The following is an 18855-nucleotide window of genomic DNA, read 5'->3' as shown; positions in this document are numbered from 1 at the left end:
ATCTGACCCCTGATCTAGGTGCAGGCCACGACTGAGCCCTGTGTCTGCTTCTGCAGAGCCTGCTTGGGATTCTCTCCCCATCTCTCTCACTCTCTCTCTTTCTGCCCCTCCCTTGCTTGCATGTGCATGCACGCTCTCTCTCTCTCTCTCTCTCTCTTTCTCAAAATTAAAAACTTAAAAAAAAAAAGAATTAGAAGCATTTATGCATCATCACTTTTCAATATCTTTCCTAATGTGGAATATTAGCCAAATATTTTCTTACTGTTTTTCAGGATGTATATGAAGACTGAAGAAGCTTTGAAATACAAAAGTGGTGGGGCGCCTGGGTGGCTCAGTCAGTTACGCATCTGACTCTTGATTTTGGCTCAGGTCCGGATCTCATGGTTTGTGAGATCAAGCCCCACGTCCAGCTCTGTGCTGGGCGTGGAGCCTGCTTGGGATTCTCTGTGTCCCTCCCTGTGCCCCTCCCCCGCATGCTCGCACGCTCTCTCTCTCCCTCTCCCTCTTTCTCAAAATAAATAAGTAAACTTAAAAAAAATTAAAACAAACCATGAGATACAAAGGTGGTGGATGTACATGGTGTGATTGCAAGTGTCTAAGAAGCCCTCCCCTCAAGTTCACGGTAACTTTAAACACACACACACCCTCATATCCCACACCCTGCACAAACAGACATACAGACATGCACACACGTCCCTAACATACACAGACACAGACACATGCATATATGGACATGCCACACCCTCATACTCTTCAAACACAAACCCAGACACTTGACCCTCCCACCAGTGAGAGGAGGGGCAGGCAGGGGCAAAAGGCCTGGAAGGGCAAGGATAACATTTGCTGAAAACTGAAATTATATTGTAGGCATTTCAGTACAAACTTGATGTTTTTGACTTTTGTGCATTTAAATTCAGAACGACCTGAAATAGCTCACATTTGAAACTGCTATGTGTCGAATATTCTTTAGTGTGAATGTGCTTCTGATCATTTCTGGAGAGCAGGTTTTGATAGACAAACTGCACATACTGAGGGCCTAAGGCTAAAGGCAAAATGAGAACAGGGCAAAGAGAGAGGTTGCTGGGGTGTCTGAAACAAAGTCAGCTAACACAGCGATTTGTCCTGGGGTTGGTGCTGAGTGAAAACCTGCAGACACCACTGAGAGCTGTCCACAGGAATACACCAAACGTTATCCAGAAAATACTGTAGCTCAAGAGCATTTTTCTACTTACATCAATGTGATGCTTGAAAGGTCACTTTGGTCTATATAAAACTAGGACTTATTGGCTACCGTGAAGTTAAATGAGACATTCTAGATCCCAAGTCTAGGCAATCATAAATCCCAAATTCTAAATTCTTCAATTTAACCCAAGGCTTAATATTTTTCATCTTTAAAAATACTACATGTGAATTAGTTTGTCTTTGAACTTGTATAGTTTAGTAAATTTTTTAATATTTGGGTAGAGACAGTTGGTGAAGAAATGCTAAAAAGTTTTGAGAAATTAAAAACAAAAGGTTATGATTAATGTAGACAGATGACCTGTTACAAACTTTAGCGTGGATTAGAAGGGTGCATTATCACAGTGCCTTACGCATGGATGGCTCGATCTGGATATGTATGAAGATTTTAATTAACGAGATCATCATTAAGGAATAATATCTCCACTACTTCCTTTCTCTGGTTATAGATGTTATGACCTGAGCTTTCGGATGCCATTCTCCCTGATATTTTAAATGTTGTTCCTAAGGAACAGTGGAAGGGAAAATATTTCTTTGACTACCCATTAGCTTGAAATTTACTTTCTCTTATCCATCTGATAAAGCCAACATCCATTAATCTAGAGAGCATTCTTAGAAGGGCTATTGGTTCATTCATATTTTTGGCTGTAGAAATGACTTAAAACAGGACAGATGGAGACCAAGTTTGGTCACAAAGTGCTTAACATTGGGCTATTATGTCTGCATTCATTGTGGACCATTGTGAGGTAGTTTTGAGTTTATGTTCATTAACTTTCACTACAGCAGAAGAAAAGAAAGAAACTAATATACCAAATCTGAGATCTGTAAAATTATGGGCTTTTTGTAAGGTTGAGAACATTCTTATCTAATATGCATTCAAAAATGCTTAGTGGAAATCAGTAAAGGAAAACATAGTGATGAGTAACTGTATACTACATTTGGCCAAAGTTTTTTTTTTTTTTTTTCTTTTTTTTCCTAAATGTTTCACATCAGACTCTGCCTTTATTTTTTATGATTGTGGAATTACTCTCTTTTCACACCCCAATTTTCTGGCTAATTCATATTACTCATCTGACTTTGTTTACAGTATATGTGGATGTCAACTCAAGAGAAAAATATTAAGAAGGGACATCTATCATAAAATGGCAACTTGTTAATGATTCCTAAATTAATGGATTGATTGATTGATTGATTGATCGATTTCATTTATTCAGTAGGCAAATATTTACTGAAGACTTACTCTGGGCCAGTTTCTATGATTGGAGATGATGCTAAAAACAAGACAGACAAAAATTTTCTCCTCAGTGCATCTTATACTTTAGCAGCAGAGACAGATTAGTAACTCCCGAATTTCCACTAAAATACCATGGAACCAGAGAAGAAGAACAATGAAAACTCATAACGTAGAACATTAAGACTTTAGGAAAATCAGCTTTGGAAGAAATTTTATTAAGTTTAAGGTTGATACAAAAAGAGAAAAAAGATTGTTCATTGCTGTGCATCACTTCAGGAAATAGCAAGCTTGACTGCCTACATTAAGACAGTTAAAACATTTCCTGCCTCTCCCATGCTATTCGTCCTTTGGCCCAAAGACCCCATGATCTACCAACCAGTGATCTGTGCAGACAACTTCTCACTGCTTCAGTGACGTTTCCACAAAAGTCAACTTCTATTCAGTGACTGCCACTATTCTGCAGTAATTTGTCATGCAGAATAAAGGTGCTAAAAGTATTTTTTCAGTAACTTGGGGAACTGTGAGTAAAAAACAAAATTAGCACAAAACTACATGTTAACTGTGTATGTGACAAAAACAAAACCAAGAATCTGTAAATATTCCAATCCTTTCTCCTCCCCTACCTTCTAATGAGGAAGAATCCTCATTAGGATTCTTCAATCCTTCTTTGTGCATGTTGGTTTGGAACATGATTGATGATGAAAACTTAGAAAAGACCATAGTGTTTGATTGTAGGTTAATATGCTGCAAGGAAGAAAAAGTAGCTTAAATGATGTTTCTCTTTCATGTCTCACTTCCAAGGTAAGGGCCCTGGAGCTGATCGGCTGCTTTGCTGTATTCAACTTAAGACTTCTGTCTCAGACTTTCCAGTGAGCGGTATGATCCACACCATCTCTCAGATCTCAGGGAAAAATGGGTAAGCCCAGAATAGATTTTAGAGGTTTAACCAGGAAGTGGCATCACTTCAGCTTATACCAGCTTGGTTAGAACTTTGTCACATGTCCACACAAAGCTGCAAGGGAATCTAGAAGTGAGAACTCTGTTGGTGTGGTTATATACCCAGCTAAAACTCAGGAGTTCCATTTCTAAAGAAGGAAAGGATGTATATCAGGGAACAACTAGCAGTCTGGACCTTAACCCACCCCTGTGACTACCTTAATAGCCATCTGTTTTCCTCTTACCACACCTAGAACCCACACAATCTCCTCCCTGGATAACAGTTCAAGCCTTATCCACTTATACTTCTAAAATGCCAACCTCTTTGTTGGTTCTTTCCACTAAGTCAGTACGTGGTTCTTGGTGTTTTGGTGACCTACAAACCAATAGATAAGTTATCTTCTCCTTCTCTCTGCACATTAAACAATAATGGACAAAGAACAAGATAACTTCAATTAAAAATCTCATTCAGAAAAGTGAATAAAGAGAACACAGAGCAGGCACTTGCCCATAGCAATAATCAAATCCTGCTGAGCAAGTATTAGCATTGCAAAATGTGCTTGGTTAGTTCTTGTTCTGGTCTCCAGAGAAACTCCTTTGCCCATTTACTTCTCTGGTCCCTTTGTCCATTTTCCTTTATAGCCACGTTTGAAGCGTGCATTGGAAAATGTGCCCTCCTTGAGGGCTGCACAGTTTGCACAGTTTGGGGGCACAGGAGTTGCTCTAGGAGTCAAACAATTACAGACATTTTAAACCAGGTTGTGCTTTCCCTGGCAATAAAAAGCCCTCCACAACTTGGTAGGTGTATTCAATTTGCTTTCCCGTCAGTTCCATGTGAAAGGAGCCATCAGTGCAAATTGTGTCTAGATAGAGGTTTTTTTTTTTTCTCTTTAGTGTTAATTTTTAATTACACTAATTACAGTGTTAATGCTGTAATTGTCATTAGGTAATTTATAGTTGGGTGTTGTTTGACCTGTGATGTTACTGAATTGTATTTTTATTCTGTTTTAAAAGTGGGTTTATTGGAGTAATAGCCTTGCAGAACAAGATGCTTGTCCAGGCGTCTCCTTTTTTTTTTTTTTTCTGTCTTCCAGCCTCATTGAGATATAATTGACATAAAGCATTGAGTAGGTTTAAGCTGTATTTCTGTTGATTTGACACACTTATATATTGCAAAATGATTCCACAGGATTAGTTAACACTCCCTCATTCCATGTTTACCATTTCTATTTCCGATCGACTCTACTAGTGACTTTCAAGTATACAACACTGTCCCGTTAATTATCATCACCAAACCGTATACTAGGTTTCCAGAGCTTCTTCATCTTATAATTGGAGGTTTGTACCCTTTGGCCAATATTTCCCCATTTCTCCCTAGATACAGTTCTTAAACCTAAAGTCTGTCGTTTATTGGTCCTGTGCTCAGTTTTACCCTCTCTCCAGCAACTTAGTATAAGGTTTCCTTTTATCCATATAAAGAACTATTTGCTTTGTTGGCATACAGTCTGCTTTCCACCTTATCACAACCAACTTCCAGGGCTCAACAATCCGTGTCCTGATCCACTGCTAAGCCAGTACCGTCTACTCTAGGGTGTGGAAGAGCAGCACACCGCTTCCGGTACAGATGTCTGCCTTGGATTGAACATAGTCTGAAGTTTAATAACATAGGGATCTTAGATCTAGCAGCTTAAGACAGACCTTTTTCCTCCTTCTCAAATAAATATTTCGGAAGGAGGCAATTCAGAGCTTTTGGAGCAGTTTTTCTTTCTTCTCCATGAAGCTTCCATTTTGAGGATCAAGGAACCAGTTCTCGCTGACACCTAGACAGAGGGAAGAGGGGAAAAGGACAGGGGAGGATGTACTCATTCCTTTCCAGAAGTGTGACCAAGAAGAAGCACATCTGCTCCCATCTCATTGGCTATAATTGAGCCACATGACCCCACGGAGCTACAAAGAACATGCAAAATGAAGTCCTTAGGCTTAGTCCACTAATGTGGACTAATGAAGTCCTTAGTCCTTAGCCACTAATGTGGCTATTAGCTAGCAGGTGGAAATTCTCTTGCTAAAGAAAGTGGAGGTAAAGCTTGGTGGACATCTGAACCACAGCCAGACTTCATAAAGAACCATCCTGAGTTACCATGAATAGAAGTTCACAAAAATATTATTAGTTTTTGTCTCTGGTGGGAGAATCATGTATGATTTTCATTATATTCTCTCTGATTTATTTAGACTTTATCCACTTATTTATTTTAGCTCTCTGCTTTTTATTTTTTTAAATATTTTTTTAAAATAATTTTTTAACATTTATTCACTTTTGAGAGAGACAGAGCATGAGCAGGGGAGGGGCAGAGAGAGAGGGAGACACAGAATTTAAAGCAGGCTCCAGGCAGGGCTTGAACCCACAGACCTTGAGATCATGACCCGAGCCAAAGTCGGATGCTCAACCAACTGAGCCACCCAGGTGCCCCGGTAAATATTTCTAATGTATTTATTAATTTTGAAAGAGAAAGAGATGGAGCAAAGTGGGAGGGGTAGAGAGAGAGGGAGACACAGAATCCAAAGGAGGCCCCAGGCCTGTCAGCAGAGAGCCTGATGTGGGGCTCGAACTCCTGAACAGTGAGATCACGGCCTCAGCCAAAGTCGACCGTTTAACCGACTGAGCCACTCAGGCGCCCCTAGCTCTCTACTTTTTAGATGTTTTACAATGATCATTCCGCACTTGAATAATCCACAATTATTTTAAAAATTCAGTGAATGAAATCCCACAACGAGGCATTGTAAGAGATGCTATAATACAAGTTGTCTGTAGATTTAGTGCATGAGATAAGCCTCCAAAGGACTCTGAAAGAGACACCCTCACAGAGAAGGGAGAGAGAGAGAGAGAGAGATCTCGTTGGCCAATGATGAAATTACTTTCTTTCTCTTGAAAAATGGTGCAGATTTTAAAGAGCCAGGCTGAGAGAGAAGGAGAAAAAGAGGAAGAGAAAGAATCAGCAACATAAAAAATTAAAAGTTTAAGCTTAGGGATCTGGAGACAGGAGTTTTTCTTGCTTCACATATCAATAATTTAAATAATATTATTACATGTTATCACTGTTATTATAGTAGAAATATTTTGATTATTTCCAGAAATCATGATAAGAGAGGGCAATTCCAGCTCAGTCATGCCCTATGAACATAATTACAACAGGAAATTGTGTAACATAATAATGGCATAAGCCCTTGATTTGAAATTGCCAAAAAGTGTGTTGTTAAATTAATGACAACAAAACTCAATGAATCTACAGGAAAATATGTTTTGGATTTAAACACTCGAAAAATTCCACTTATGTTTATACTATGAGAGTATTATTAAAACAAACATTCAGATGAGGCTAAGGGATCTTATAAAACAGTACTTTGGCATTCTTAGAGGTTTATCTCTTTCTACAGATGTCTTTGAGCAATATTAATGCTCTAAAGAAAAACAAATAGTGATTTAAAAAAGGAACATTTTGATCCTTGAAAAACTGTGACTAAATTTCCTTTTTTGGTAACTAACAAGGAGAATTTACTCTTACTATGCTAAACAACTAGAGTGAAATATAATTTGGATGTCTGGCAGGAGTTATGGCATAAGATGCTGGGAAGAACTGAATGGTCAAGCTGTTATGTCGTTCAGGTGGTCAGGAAGCCCATTCCATATCAGGAACAGAGATGTGGAGACACAACCTCTATTATGCTGCCTTTAATAAGCCTGAGATCTTATTACCCTCAGTGTTTTTGTCTTTTTTTTTTTTTTTCAAAATTCTAGTATCTGAGAAAAAAGAACATAATTGCCTTACCTTGGGCCAGGAATCTGCTCTTGTATCAGTCAGTTATGGCTGGAGGGACAGGACTCCGGGTCCTTGTGTATGAGGGCTTCCCCAAGAAGGGGGATCATTGAAAGTGAAACACTCACTGGTGTGTTAGCCATACCATAAAATGGAAAGGAGGCTAATATTACCAATTCTGTGAGTTAAATTTCCTTTCAGCAGGATTTGCAAGATAATTAGGAATGACTGCTAAATACTATAAATGAAAGCATATCGATTTCTAGCAAATCATTACCAGAACTTTTTTTCTCTGCTGTATTTCTTGTATTTTATGTACAATATAAGAGAGAAGTGAAGAGGCCTCATCTGATTGATTTAATTTCTTTGTTATATTGTTCTGATGGTTAGGAAATATGGACAGTAAGGAGATAGGAGGATATTTATAAATTTAGGTATTTTCATATTTGAGCAAGGGAGGATTTTTTAATGAACAGAAAATAATAAGTAAAAATAGACATTTTATTACAATTGATTCCTTGCCTATTTCTTAAGTTAGAATGTGAAAATTCTTGTCTGGTACCTGTATAAGCCAGTTATAGCATTTAGAATGTCACTTAGGAAATGGAAAATTTCCATTTATATGAAATCTTTATATCCTGCTGAAGAAACTTGAAAATGTCAATTTCATGCAGTACATCTGGGGAAAATCTGTCTAGGGCATAACACCTTAACTGTCACAGAGCAATACCTTATCTGTGTAAATAGTAACAAAAACTTTGCAGAGATGCATTGTCTATTAAGACAGTAGGTGCTTAGGCATATGGCGATAGAGTCACTGGACTGTAGGTCCACTTGGGCAGATGAAATTCCATTGAGAGATGTTGACCAAGGGGTCAGTGGAATTATATTTCTAGTGACGAGATTTTTAAAAAGACGTTAGGATGATATGGTATTTTCGAACATTGTTTTCATAAATTGTTCCTTCTTCTACCACGTACTTTGGTCATGGGAGAGTGGAGCACATTAAACATAGTCACCTCAATAACATTTGGGCAGAAACAAGTGTAAACGGAAGGCATCAGGAAAGGAAAAATATAGAAGGAACTGTCTTTAGACAATACCCTGTCTCTCAAGTGAAACAGTAGTGCTGTAGTGACATCAGAAACAGGAAGGAAGGGATGGTGAGGTGGGTCCAGTAAGAATAGGTCCTTTCTTTAGTTACTTAGTGTAATATATAAATGTATATGGTTATACAAATTTTAAAGAACAACTTAACGAGCTGCCTGTATATCAAGTGGTGGGTAACTTTACACACTGTGTCTGCACTTTGGCCCCAAAGGGAGGAATTAAGATCTAGAATTAAAATCTTACTTTTGATGATGACAACCTTCCTCTTCCTTGGATATAATTGGGGATGCTTCCAAATATGGTAGTTACCTTGGCAAATAAGGAGCAAGAGTATTACATTCATATATTTTTTCAAAGTATATACAGGGATGTGTAGATACGAAATAGTTCTTGGATTGACATAAAAGTACTATAGTCAGTATCATAAAGGTTTCGAAAAAATCTGTCAGGCTGTAGCATTATATTTGTTAATTTATTAAATATATATTAATTTTAATTTTGATTGTACATATATGTATGTTTTCTTGCATAAAGAACTACATGCTCTCTGTTCTGCTCTTTGGAATATTTATGTATGATTCAAGGGAAAAGTGTATCTTTGTTGAAATACATCTCATATTTATTTGTCTGAAAATAATATGTTTCAAGATAATGAAATTGCTATTGGAATCCAAAGAGGGGATATATTAAGCTTTAAGAAAAGCAACTGGTAAAGATTAAGTGGCCTCCCTAGCATCCCAGAACTAGGAAACAGTAGGTAAACATTTGACCCTAGGGCACGCTGACTCTCAAGCCTGCTAAAATGCAAGATTCATAACTGCAAGGGCATTGTTGTTGTGCTCAACATTCCACCCTCAGTACCCATCACAGTATCTGGCCCTCAGTCAGTACCCAGAAAATAAAGAATGACTAAATAAATAGTCTAAACACTAATTTTAGTTTAAATAATCTGATTGAATAAAACTGACAAAGTTTCCAAAAGGGACTTTAGAAATGACCAGGGTTTGAGTTTGGTTGATTCACCAGGAAGATTTTGGATAACAGGTAGAGCATGGAAAGAAATATGCTCATTTTTAAGATAGTTATTAAAACAGTGAGCACTGATGAAGGTATTCACAGTCTAGAATTCTAGATTGATGTGTTCTAGAGTCATCAATCAGGTCTAGAAATGATTGAGTTGTCATGTGAATACTGGTTGTATATTTTAATTTCAGAAATGACTTGATCTATCCATATCTGATTTATAAACAACCTCAACTGCTACTTTTAAGGAACACATGACCTATTAAGAATGTCCAACATGTTGAGAAGGTGAGATGGGCAGCAGTTTATGTCATTTTTGTTTTCCATCCTTGAAAGCCTCTGTCTCTGTCATAAGAGTGCAGAATATCTCCCAGGGAGATGATATAGCTGTTTCCATGGGCCCTATTTCTTTCACATCTGTCCATATCCCACGTCCTTGACCTTGATTACTTTCTTACCATGTTGCTCATCCATATATGCTTCAGATTAAAAAAATATATATTTTCCTGAATTTCTATTCAAGCCATCTAGTACCACAGTTCCTCATCTACATTAATTTTTCTATCCCTTTCCTGAGGGCTATAATCTTTTCACAGAAATCCAATTCAGTAATAGACATCTGGCCACTAACACATATACCTCACACATATCTCCTGCTTGCACCCATTTTGAACACCTTGAACACATTTAATCATTGTACCACTTTTCCGTTTTACCTCATTCTACCCTGTTGAAACTATTTGTTTGAATAAAATTGAAATTGGCCATGTTTTGGGTCCCTGTGTATAAACATTCATTATCAACATTTGTAGCTTGGGCATTGCCTATCCCAATTACAATGATAGTGTCAAATAGCCTCCCTACTCATAATTTCTCTTTTAGGGAATTGGCTGTGTCCTGTGAAATCTGAGATCCAAGAATAACTTTATGTGGAAAACAAGTATTAACAGCTATTGAAAAAACCCTGCCCTAATGTTTAACCAAATAAGATGTTTTATTAGGATCTATATCTTTATGGCTTCTTTTTAACAGCTATAATAAACTCTTTCAAAGCAATATGCTACAAGAGATCAAAGAGCTATGCTCAATTAGAGTCGTTCCTTATTAGCCATAGTCAGAAAAGGAGTAGGAAATAAATCAAAGTGTGTCCGATATGTCCTTTAGCGAACTAAGAGAGTATTGTGTTACTGTGAAATGTAGCTTTAAGACAAATTAAAAGTCCTGTAAGCCCCAAAGCTCCTTCTGCCATAGCAGTGGACCTGCTATGGAGATCGTCTCAGGTTCTGATATCAGTGCCACCTCTGAGCTCTTCCTAAGAATCAAGAGATCAGAGATGAAAAGCATATCAACAGAGTCTTAGAACACAGCCAGTTTACTGTCACCAAAGAGACATACAGCATAAGTTGACTGTCGTGATTTCAGCTTGAACAAAATAACAGCAGATTTCTAAGCAGCTGTTGTATATTAGATGAAGTGGGGTTATCTAATACAGGAAGGGCAGAAAATGATTTAAACTCTGATTCACTGAAAACAACCTCACGTCATGAGGCATGTTGTGAAACCATAGCTGCAGACCGTGCCATACATGGCCTTGGTGGGTCGAGCTAATGTCTATAAAAGGGCTCAGAGAACCATGTTAATTATGCCACAGTTCTGTCTTCATCTTAGGCTCAACTGGCCAGTCATCTCTGCCTGCTTGCACTCTCTCAGGATATATATCCAGGCACTTCATTTATTGATTTTTCCCTTCTATGTTACTATGTATCTACCTATCATTCTATGTACCTATCCTTCTATCTTTCTCATAACACATCTGTGAATTAATTTTATCATGATTTATAGTGAAAGAACTGAGTTAGATAAATTGAGGAACTTTCTCAAGGAGAAACTGTAATAAACAGAGGTGATCAGATTTCTTTTCCTGTGTGAAAAATTTCTCAACCACTCTGCTACATACTCTGATAAACAAAGATGATTACTCTCTATTTTGAACCACATCTATGACTTCATCATTTTCAATTACCACTTACCTTTCTCACGTTTCCATAGATATGACCACTTTTGGGTTTGACTTGATGAAGACAAAGTCAAATTTAATTTGTGGATTCCTAGGGAGGTTTCCTTTTTTGTGAAATGTCAACTGTTATCAGGAGAGTAAAAGTGAAATGTCTCTACCTCACTTCAACCATGGAAGGATTTCCAGAAGCCTATGTAGCCTAGGCCCTCTTCCATATTCTAATATTGTTTCTGGTTTCCTCTTAGTGCAGCCCTCCTACTTCCATAATAAACAAAGGGAAATTTTATCAAGAAAGACAGAATGAAAAAACGTTTGCTCTGTTTCAGTGTTCTCATCTCCGTCTTGTGAGCTCTTTTGCTTTTTCACTATCCATCAACTTGCTCTATAGAAGCTTCCCAGATTTATCTGGATACTTTTGATACTTTAACATCAAGGATACCCCTTAAATTATCTTCCAAGAATGCATCTGAATGACATGGGTCTAGCATTTACATAAATCTCACATAGCAGAGATATGATGAAGGATGCAAATTCTAGTATTTTACATTAATCAAAAAAGGAAGACATAAAATATTTCAATACTAAAAGGGTTACTGAATACTTTCATGTAATCCTTTTCATAGACATGACTCATGAAATGATAATAGCTCTAACACATCTAAAAAGGAGTGGTATATAAACCAAACCAGAGAGGCAAGTTCAGATTGTGTAAGCGTAAAGGAAATGAACACTGTTGGAGTAAATGTGTCTAAGCTAAAAAGTAAAGGCAGGAAAAAATGGATGTCAGTGCAGGTGTGAAATATCAGTCAGTGCCAGCCTCCAATTTATAAATGGGTGTTCAGTGTAGATGGATCCAATTACTATCTATTTAATTGCTTGTGTGCACATGTATCTTGCCTTTGAGATTATGTGAGTTCCAGGAGAGCATAAATCAGGACTTTTATTCTTTCTGAGCTTAGCATCTTACTTAAAACAGAGTAAACACTTGAAAAAGACTTGTTAAATGAATGTATCTCACCTGACCTTCCATGCTCCTTAAAACAAACCAGCTTGTTTCCTACATGGTTCCTCCTGTCCTGACCTCCATGTTTTGTTCTCATGACATCACAAATTTCCTCCTTCTATTCTATGCAAACTTTTGCTTCTTCCAACCCCCTCCTTTTTTTTTTTAATTTTTAAAATTGAAGTAGGAAGACTATTTTTCTGGAAAGGACAGTAAGTATTTTAGGCTTTCCAGGCCACGTGGCCTCTGTCACAACCACTTGGTTCTCCGGCTCTAATGGGTAAGTAGCCATAGATGCCAACAGATGAGCCTGTCAGGCAGGGTTCCAATAGAATTTCATTTGTGGACACAGTTTTAGATAATTCACTTGTGTCTGCAAATTGTCTTCTCTTATTTTTTTTCTTTTCAGTCTCTTAATCATGTAAATATCCTTATTTCACAGGCCATACCAAAATAGGCAGCCTTCCAAAATTTGATCCACTGGCTACAGTTGGCTGATAACTGTTACAGAGTCAGGTTTTTGCCTATTCTATTTCCCTCTGCCTCAGTTGAACACCTCTGCATTTTTTTTAACCAATGTCTAAATACTTTGTTCTAAGACACTTATTTTCTGAATTACTCATTTTGACCCATTTATTTATATCTACTTGTTCTGATTTAACAGTTTTATTAACATGTATCATTTTTACCTAGTTCATTGTAAATTTTTGAAGATAAAGGGCTATCTTTATATTTATGTTTTTAGTCTTCTAAGATGCATAACAGTATTGGGTAAAGAAACCACTTGTAGAAGCTCATTGAGGGAGAAAGGAGGGATTTTCAGTGCACCTTCCTTCCTAGGGCTGAACAGCAGAGGCATCCAGGTAGCAGAAAGGGATTCTGCATGGGGGTTGTGTTTCACGAAGACCTCTCTGTAGCAAGGGGGATGAACACACCATTGATCTTTTTACCAAAACAAAAATAAATGGAATCAATCTCAACTGGGGCCTCTGTGGCTTGATCTGAAGGGCACTAGAAGAGAAAAATGCTCTCAACAGTTCCATCATGGGTAATGTATTGATTATGCAAAATATTGTCCTTTCCTTAGTCCTTTGATCCTCAAAAAGAGGTATTTCACAAAAACCTGAGAGGGGGTGATATTCATATATTGATCAAAATGGGACATAATAACAATACAAGAAAAAAACATGGAAATCATTGCTCTAGCCTAGTGGTTCATAACCTTTTCCTGAAGTTTCTTTATTTATTTTGAGAGAGAGAAAGAGAAAACACAAACAGGGAAGGGGCAGAGAGAAAGGAAGGGAGAGAATCCCGAGCAGGCTCCGTGCTTTCATCAGAGAGCCCATTGCAAGACTCGAACCCACAAACCATGAGATCATAACCTGACCTGAAACCAAGAGCCAGAAGCTTAACTAACTGAACCAGCTGGGTGCCCTTGGTTCATAACTTTGAATGCACAAATTATTTGGGAAGTGCTAAAAAATGCCTGCATTTAGGCTATACTTGTGAGCAATTAAACTAGACTTTCTGGAAGGGATATTCTCTCATGCAGGAAGTTTTCCAGCTCTCCACAGATAATTCTACTGTGTAGCCAAGTTTGAGAACCCTGCCCTACACCCTCCTGTAAAATGAGCTCCTTATGCAGGAGAGGTAACAAATTAAATTACTTTATTTTAATCTAATGGCTTAATCACTCTGGCATGTGGGAGGGGAAGGATCAAAAACTAAATTACAAGTCCTGAGGTAGCATCGATAAAATATATATGAAATAGAGACATGGCTGAGAGGGAGGTATGGGTAAGTTGAATGTGCCTCTTAAAGATATTCTTCTGACTTAGTTATTCAGGACTTCTCTGAAAAACAAGAGCAAATAACATTTACGTAACTGAATATCCCTCTCGTGTTGTATCAATTATACTTGTAATTTTTGTAAATTGATGCTTTCACATCTACTGAATGGCCACTAGCTGTTCCCAGGAAGATCCTGGCTCACTCCAAAAACATCTGGAGACTTTACGTAGCTCCAGACCATAGTTTTACCAGTCACAGTGAACATGAACTTCACAGGGGTACCACTTTCAAACATAACTAGTCAGTCCTAAACCCGCTTATCCTGCCTTGCCCCATTGCTTCTCCTGGAAACAATAAAGGTGCTTATCCACATGGGTTTTCTCTTTCTGACTCATTTTAAATTTTAGTGCTTTTCTTGAGTGACCCCGTGTGGCTCCGGTGTTTTCCCCAGGGAACTGTGAATATAGCAAAACTGTGAAACTTTGCTTTTTCTCTAGATCTGCTTCTGACCTCACCAAACCTAAGTCAAGGTAATATGTTAAAACAGGGTAGTAGTGAGGTTTGAGAAAATAGTACCAATTCAGAAACAAATCCTTGTACTACAGAAAATCTTCCAGAGTCACAAAAGTCTCACTCCTCAAAGAGTGTAGTTTCTGGATAAATGTGTCCCTATATTAATACCACAAGACTGTTCTTAGAATGATTTAAATTTTTGTTTTGCTTTAATTTTTTTTTTTTTAATTTCCAGGCAGCTACCATCTGCTTGTTGAATTCAGATATTAAGGTTTTACATTTCACTTCTTAGAGGTGAAAACTTGATGTCAGGATGTAGAAAGGATGACAAGTATAGTTTTTCTTAATGAGAACTGACACACCATTGATTAGAATTTATTGCTGTTTTACTTTAGTAAATGCTTGAAAGGCTATTCTTTCTTTGTTGTTTCACATTGAATACTTTTTCTTTCTAGTTTATTGTGACCATTTTTCCCCTGGTAATTTGGATACTACGTATTAAGACAAAAAGTAATCAACTCATCAGTTTTTGAAAGATGGTACATGCAAACACAACAGTTGCCCCAAATTTTTAACTGTTCTCTTACAAGTCAATCTGCATTTTGTATAGAAAGTCTAGGGAATTATCATGATGATGAATTTGAATATGAAATATCTTCTGCTTTTTTTGAAATAAATTTTTTACAGTATTATAAGAGATAATATATTTCTATAAGTTACAACTTTTTGGATACTATGAAATTTTATTATAATAAAGTGTATGGTATGTTGCGGTGGTAGGTTGGGATAATAATAATGACAACTAACATTTATTGAGTGTTTACTATCTGCTCGGAGTGGTTTTAAGATCTTTACAGGGTTTAATTCATTGAATCCAAATGATATTATTTTACAAAGGATAAAACTGAAGCACAAGGGAATTGAAGCCAGTTGGACTCCAGGGCTCAACGTTCAAGCACCACAAAGTACTGCTTCCTGGTTTAAGTCATTAACAGTGGTTGTAATCCCAACATTCAATTTCATAAAACAGGCAAAAACCCTTAAATAAAGAAGAAAGAATTTTAAACATTTTTTTGGTTCATATTAGCCATCTTTCAGGATAAGGGCTGAGATTTCCACTTTGCTATTACAGACCCAATCAACATTAAGCATATAACATATTGCTTTTGAACATGCAAGGCTTGGATTATTTTCTATGCTAGTGAGGCATATAATTCACAATAAGTAATGGGAGACTGTAAATTATGAATTCAAGAAAAAAGAACGAGTTTGTGTTTAGGATACTTTGACTTATCCAGGTAATGGTTAATTCTTTATTTCTCAATTTCGTTAGGAAGGTCCCAGCAAATGCTTTTTTGTTTAGGCAAGAGGCAGACTAAAGAAATTACCTTTGGAACAATCTAGAACATGGAATCTCATACTGGGAAATTTTACAGTGCCAATGCAAAACACTGAAATATAAGTGGATACCCCTAGAAACTGTTCTTATTATGTTATAAAGTAACCTTGAAATACATAAATATCAGGAAACTGAATTCCATCAGAGTTAAGGGTGACACTGACAGGATAAGAAGATGGGAATGCTGTTCAGGTCTCAATTACTTGAATTATGATGAAAGTCTTTTCCTGTACATCAATTACAAAAAAAAAAAATCAAAAATAAAGTTTAAACAAAAGAAATGGAGTGAAATATGTTAGGAGTCCTACTAGAAATAATCACATTTTATCATAAGGAACATCAAAAAGACCACAATCTTCTATTATAGTGACTTCTTGTTAGGTGGTTTGTTTTGAACGCCATGATTAATTTTGAAAGGCTCATCTGCACCAAGAAGTACACTAGAAAATCTTCTGCTTTGATATAAAATTGCTCTTAATATTGCCTAACTACAATTGGGAAATTTTCTGTGCAAGACTAATTACTCTTTTAATATAATTACATAGTTTAAGATGTCAGTTTGACGTTCTTTGTAAATTTTATTCTCAATTTTTGATAAGGAGGATTCAATGTCAATATCTACTTGGAACCATAACTCTATTTCTTTCCTTGCAATATTTGAGCAGATACAATAACTGTGTCATAAACATTTTATTGAACTGAGGCATGACAAGATCTTTTTTTTTTATTGGCTGTTAACATTCTTGTCATATTTAATGTTTCACCTGGGACTTGGCTTTCAGTCAGAGTTCACTCTTATGTATGTCTACCTTTCAACCTTGATGCAAAACTAATGACTTCTTATTACCTCAGTCATAAATGAATCTTCAAAAGACATCGGGGACTTTTTGGAATCCTGTTAAGGGTTTCTATCGAGGTAGATATTAATTGTGCAGCTTGTTCTGTTGAGTTTAATGGTTTAAAACATTATTTTACTAACACATACCATTTTGCTAAAAAATCTCAGAATTCTTCTTTAGTAGTCTTTCTGTAGGATTCAAAGTAAGATAATTTATATAATTGAAACACCTTTATTTGTAGGTTAAGCTCTGGGCTTCAAGGCAACATTTGGAAAAGATTCTCATTGTTCTCAGAGCTGTAAACATCCACGAGGAAATCCCCACTCAGTAAGAAGTATTTTACATTTGTATCTTTTGTTCTTCATAACTTGAAAACTTTAAATAAATATTATTGGTTTATCCTATGTTTCACTAAAAGAGTTATGTTTTCCCCAAGATCCCTGAGGTTACATAATTATGTAGATGAAGTATAAAACTTGCATGGGAATAACATACACCAGCTATATTTATTTGAAAAATGTTCTAAAAGAAACATGGTAAAATATTAAAGTTTATTAAATATAGCCATAGACATATGGTGTTAAATTGTGTTCTGTTTATTGGGACAATGAAGATAAAATTAATTGAAGATATAGATTTTGCCCTAAATTTCTTCCTTCACCTTGACTCTTCTCTGCTTTCCTTAGTACTTACATGTACCATAACTTTTACCACTCTTTTCTAATTATTTCTTGTTAATTGTTTAACTCACCTTCTTAAAAACCAGTGTCTTTATCCTTCTCATATATCTCATAATAATTCTTGTAATTTGAGACTAATTCATTATCTTTTTTAAAATTTTATTTTAATGTAACTGAATGCAAATCCAAATCTCAAATACAATACTTGAAAATTTTATTTCTCCACTTAAGATTTTACCTGGAGTCAAATTTTTATGTTGCGCCACTCATCAAATCTTAAATTACCTATCATACTTGAGGTACTATTTCTTCATATTCATAGCTGTCATCATCAGTAATTTATTATAGTTCATAAATGTACACATAAGCAGGTCTGATTATTGGTGAGATATACCTTGGTATAGAAGATTACCTTCAGGTCTTATCTGCATCTTTATGGAATTTTCTCTTAATGGCAGTTGCTCAGTGCCTCATCCCAGCTGGTTTGTCTTTCATTGCCAATCCTTGCATGCTTCTTTCTGGCTGAGGTTTTGCATAGAATCTGTGAAATAGCTCTCAACAGCAAAATTATGTGTTTGAGTACAAACTATGTGCCTGGCATTATTCTAGGTGCTGGAATTATAACTGACTTGAAGATTTGTCCCCAGACTCGAGAATACGACAGCCCTTTATATTTGTAACAAGAATGCTTGCTGTCCTTTACTCTGTATGTCCACACACCACTCCAGATTTTCCCACAACGTGGTTTGTGCCCCTGACCAGTTATGTGACTAGACAAAGCCAAAGCTTATAAGAATCCTGGGTGATTGGAGGCTGTGTTCTCATTTTTGGAAAGGGTTGGTCTTTGCACAAGTATATTTATCATCTTAGTTATACACTGTGGATGGGAATTTAATGGTTAAGATCTGAAAGGAGCAGCCATTTATACCTAACACAAGCTACAGGAATTCTACCCTAACAATTATCCATGGGTACTTATGCTGAGATTGTTCCTTTGGCCCAGATATTAACCTTTGGTGTTCACTCATTGGAGGAAGCCCTTCTCCACATTTTGTTTCTTGGTCACTGACTCAGATACTTCTTAGACTTCAGACACACTCTCAAACGAGTATCAAAAGAGGCTAGGGTTTCCAATTTCCAAGAATAAGAGCTCTTTGTGTTAGTCCCCCTCATCCAAATTCTTCTCTAAATCCACTTTCCATTACTTTATCTTGGTCAAACATAAGTACTCCAGTGAAGATTTTTTTTTTTTAATCAGG

This window comes from Panthera uncia, chromosome F1 (genome assembly GCF_023721935.1).
Source record: "Panthera uncia isolate 11264 chromosome F1, Puncia_PCG_1.0, whole genome shotgun sequence".
Taxonomy (NCBI): domain Eukaryota; kingdom Metazoa; phylum Chordata; class Mammalia; order Carnivora; family Felidae; genus Panthera; species Panthera uncia.
This window is presented reverse-complemented; position numbering follows the sequence as displayed.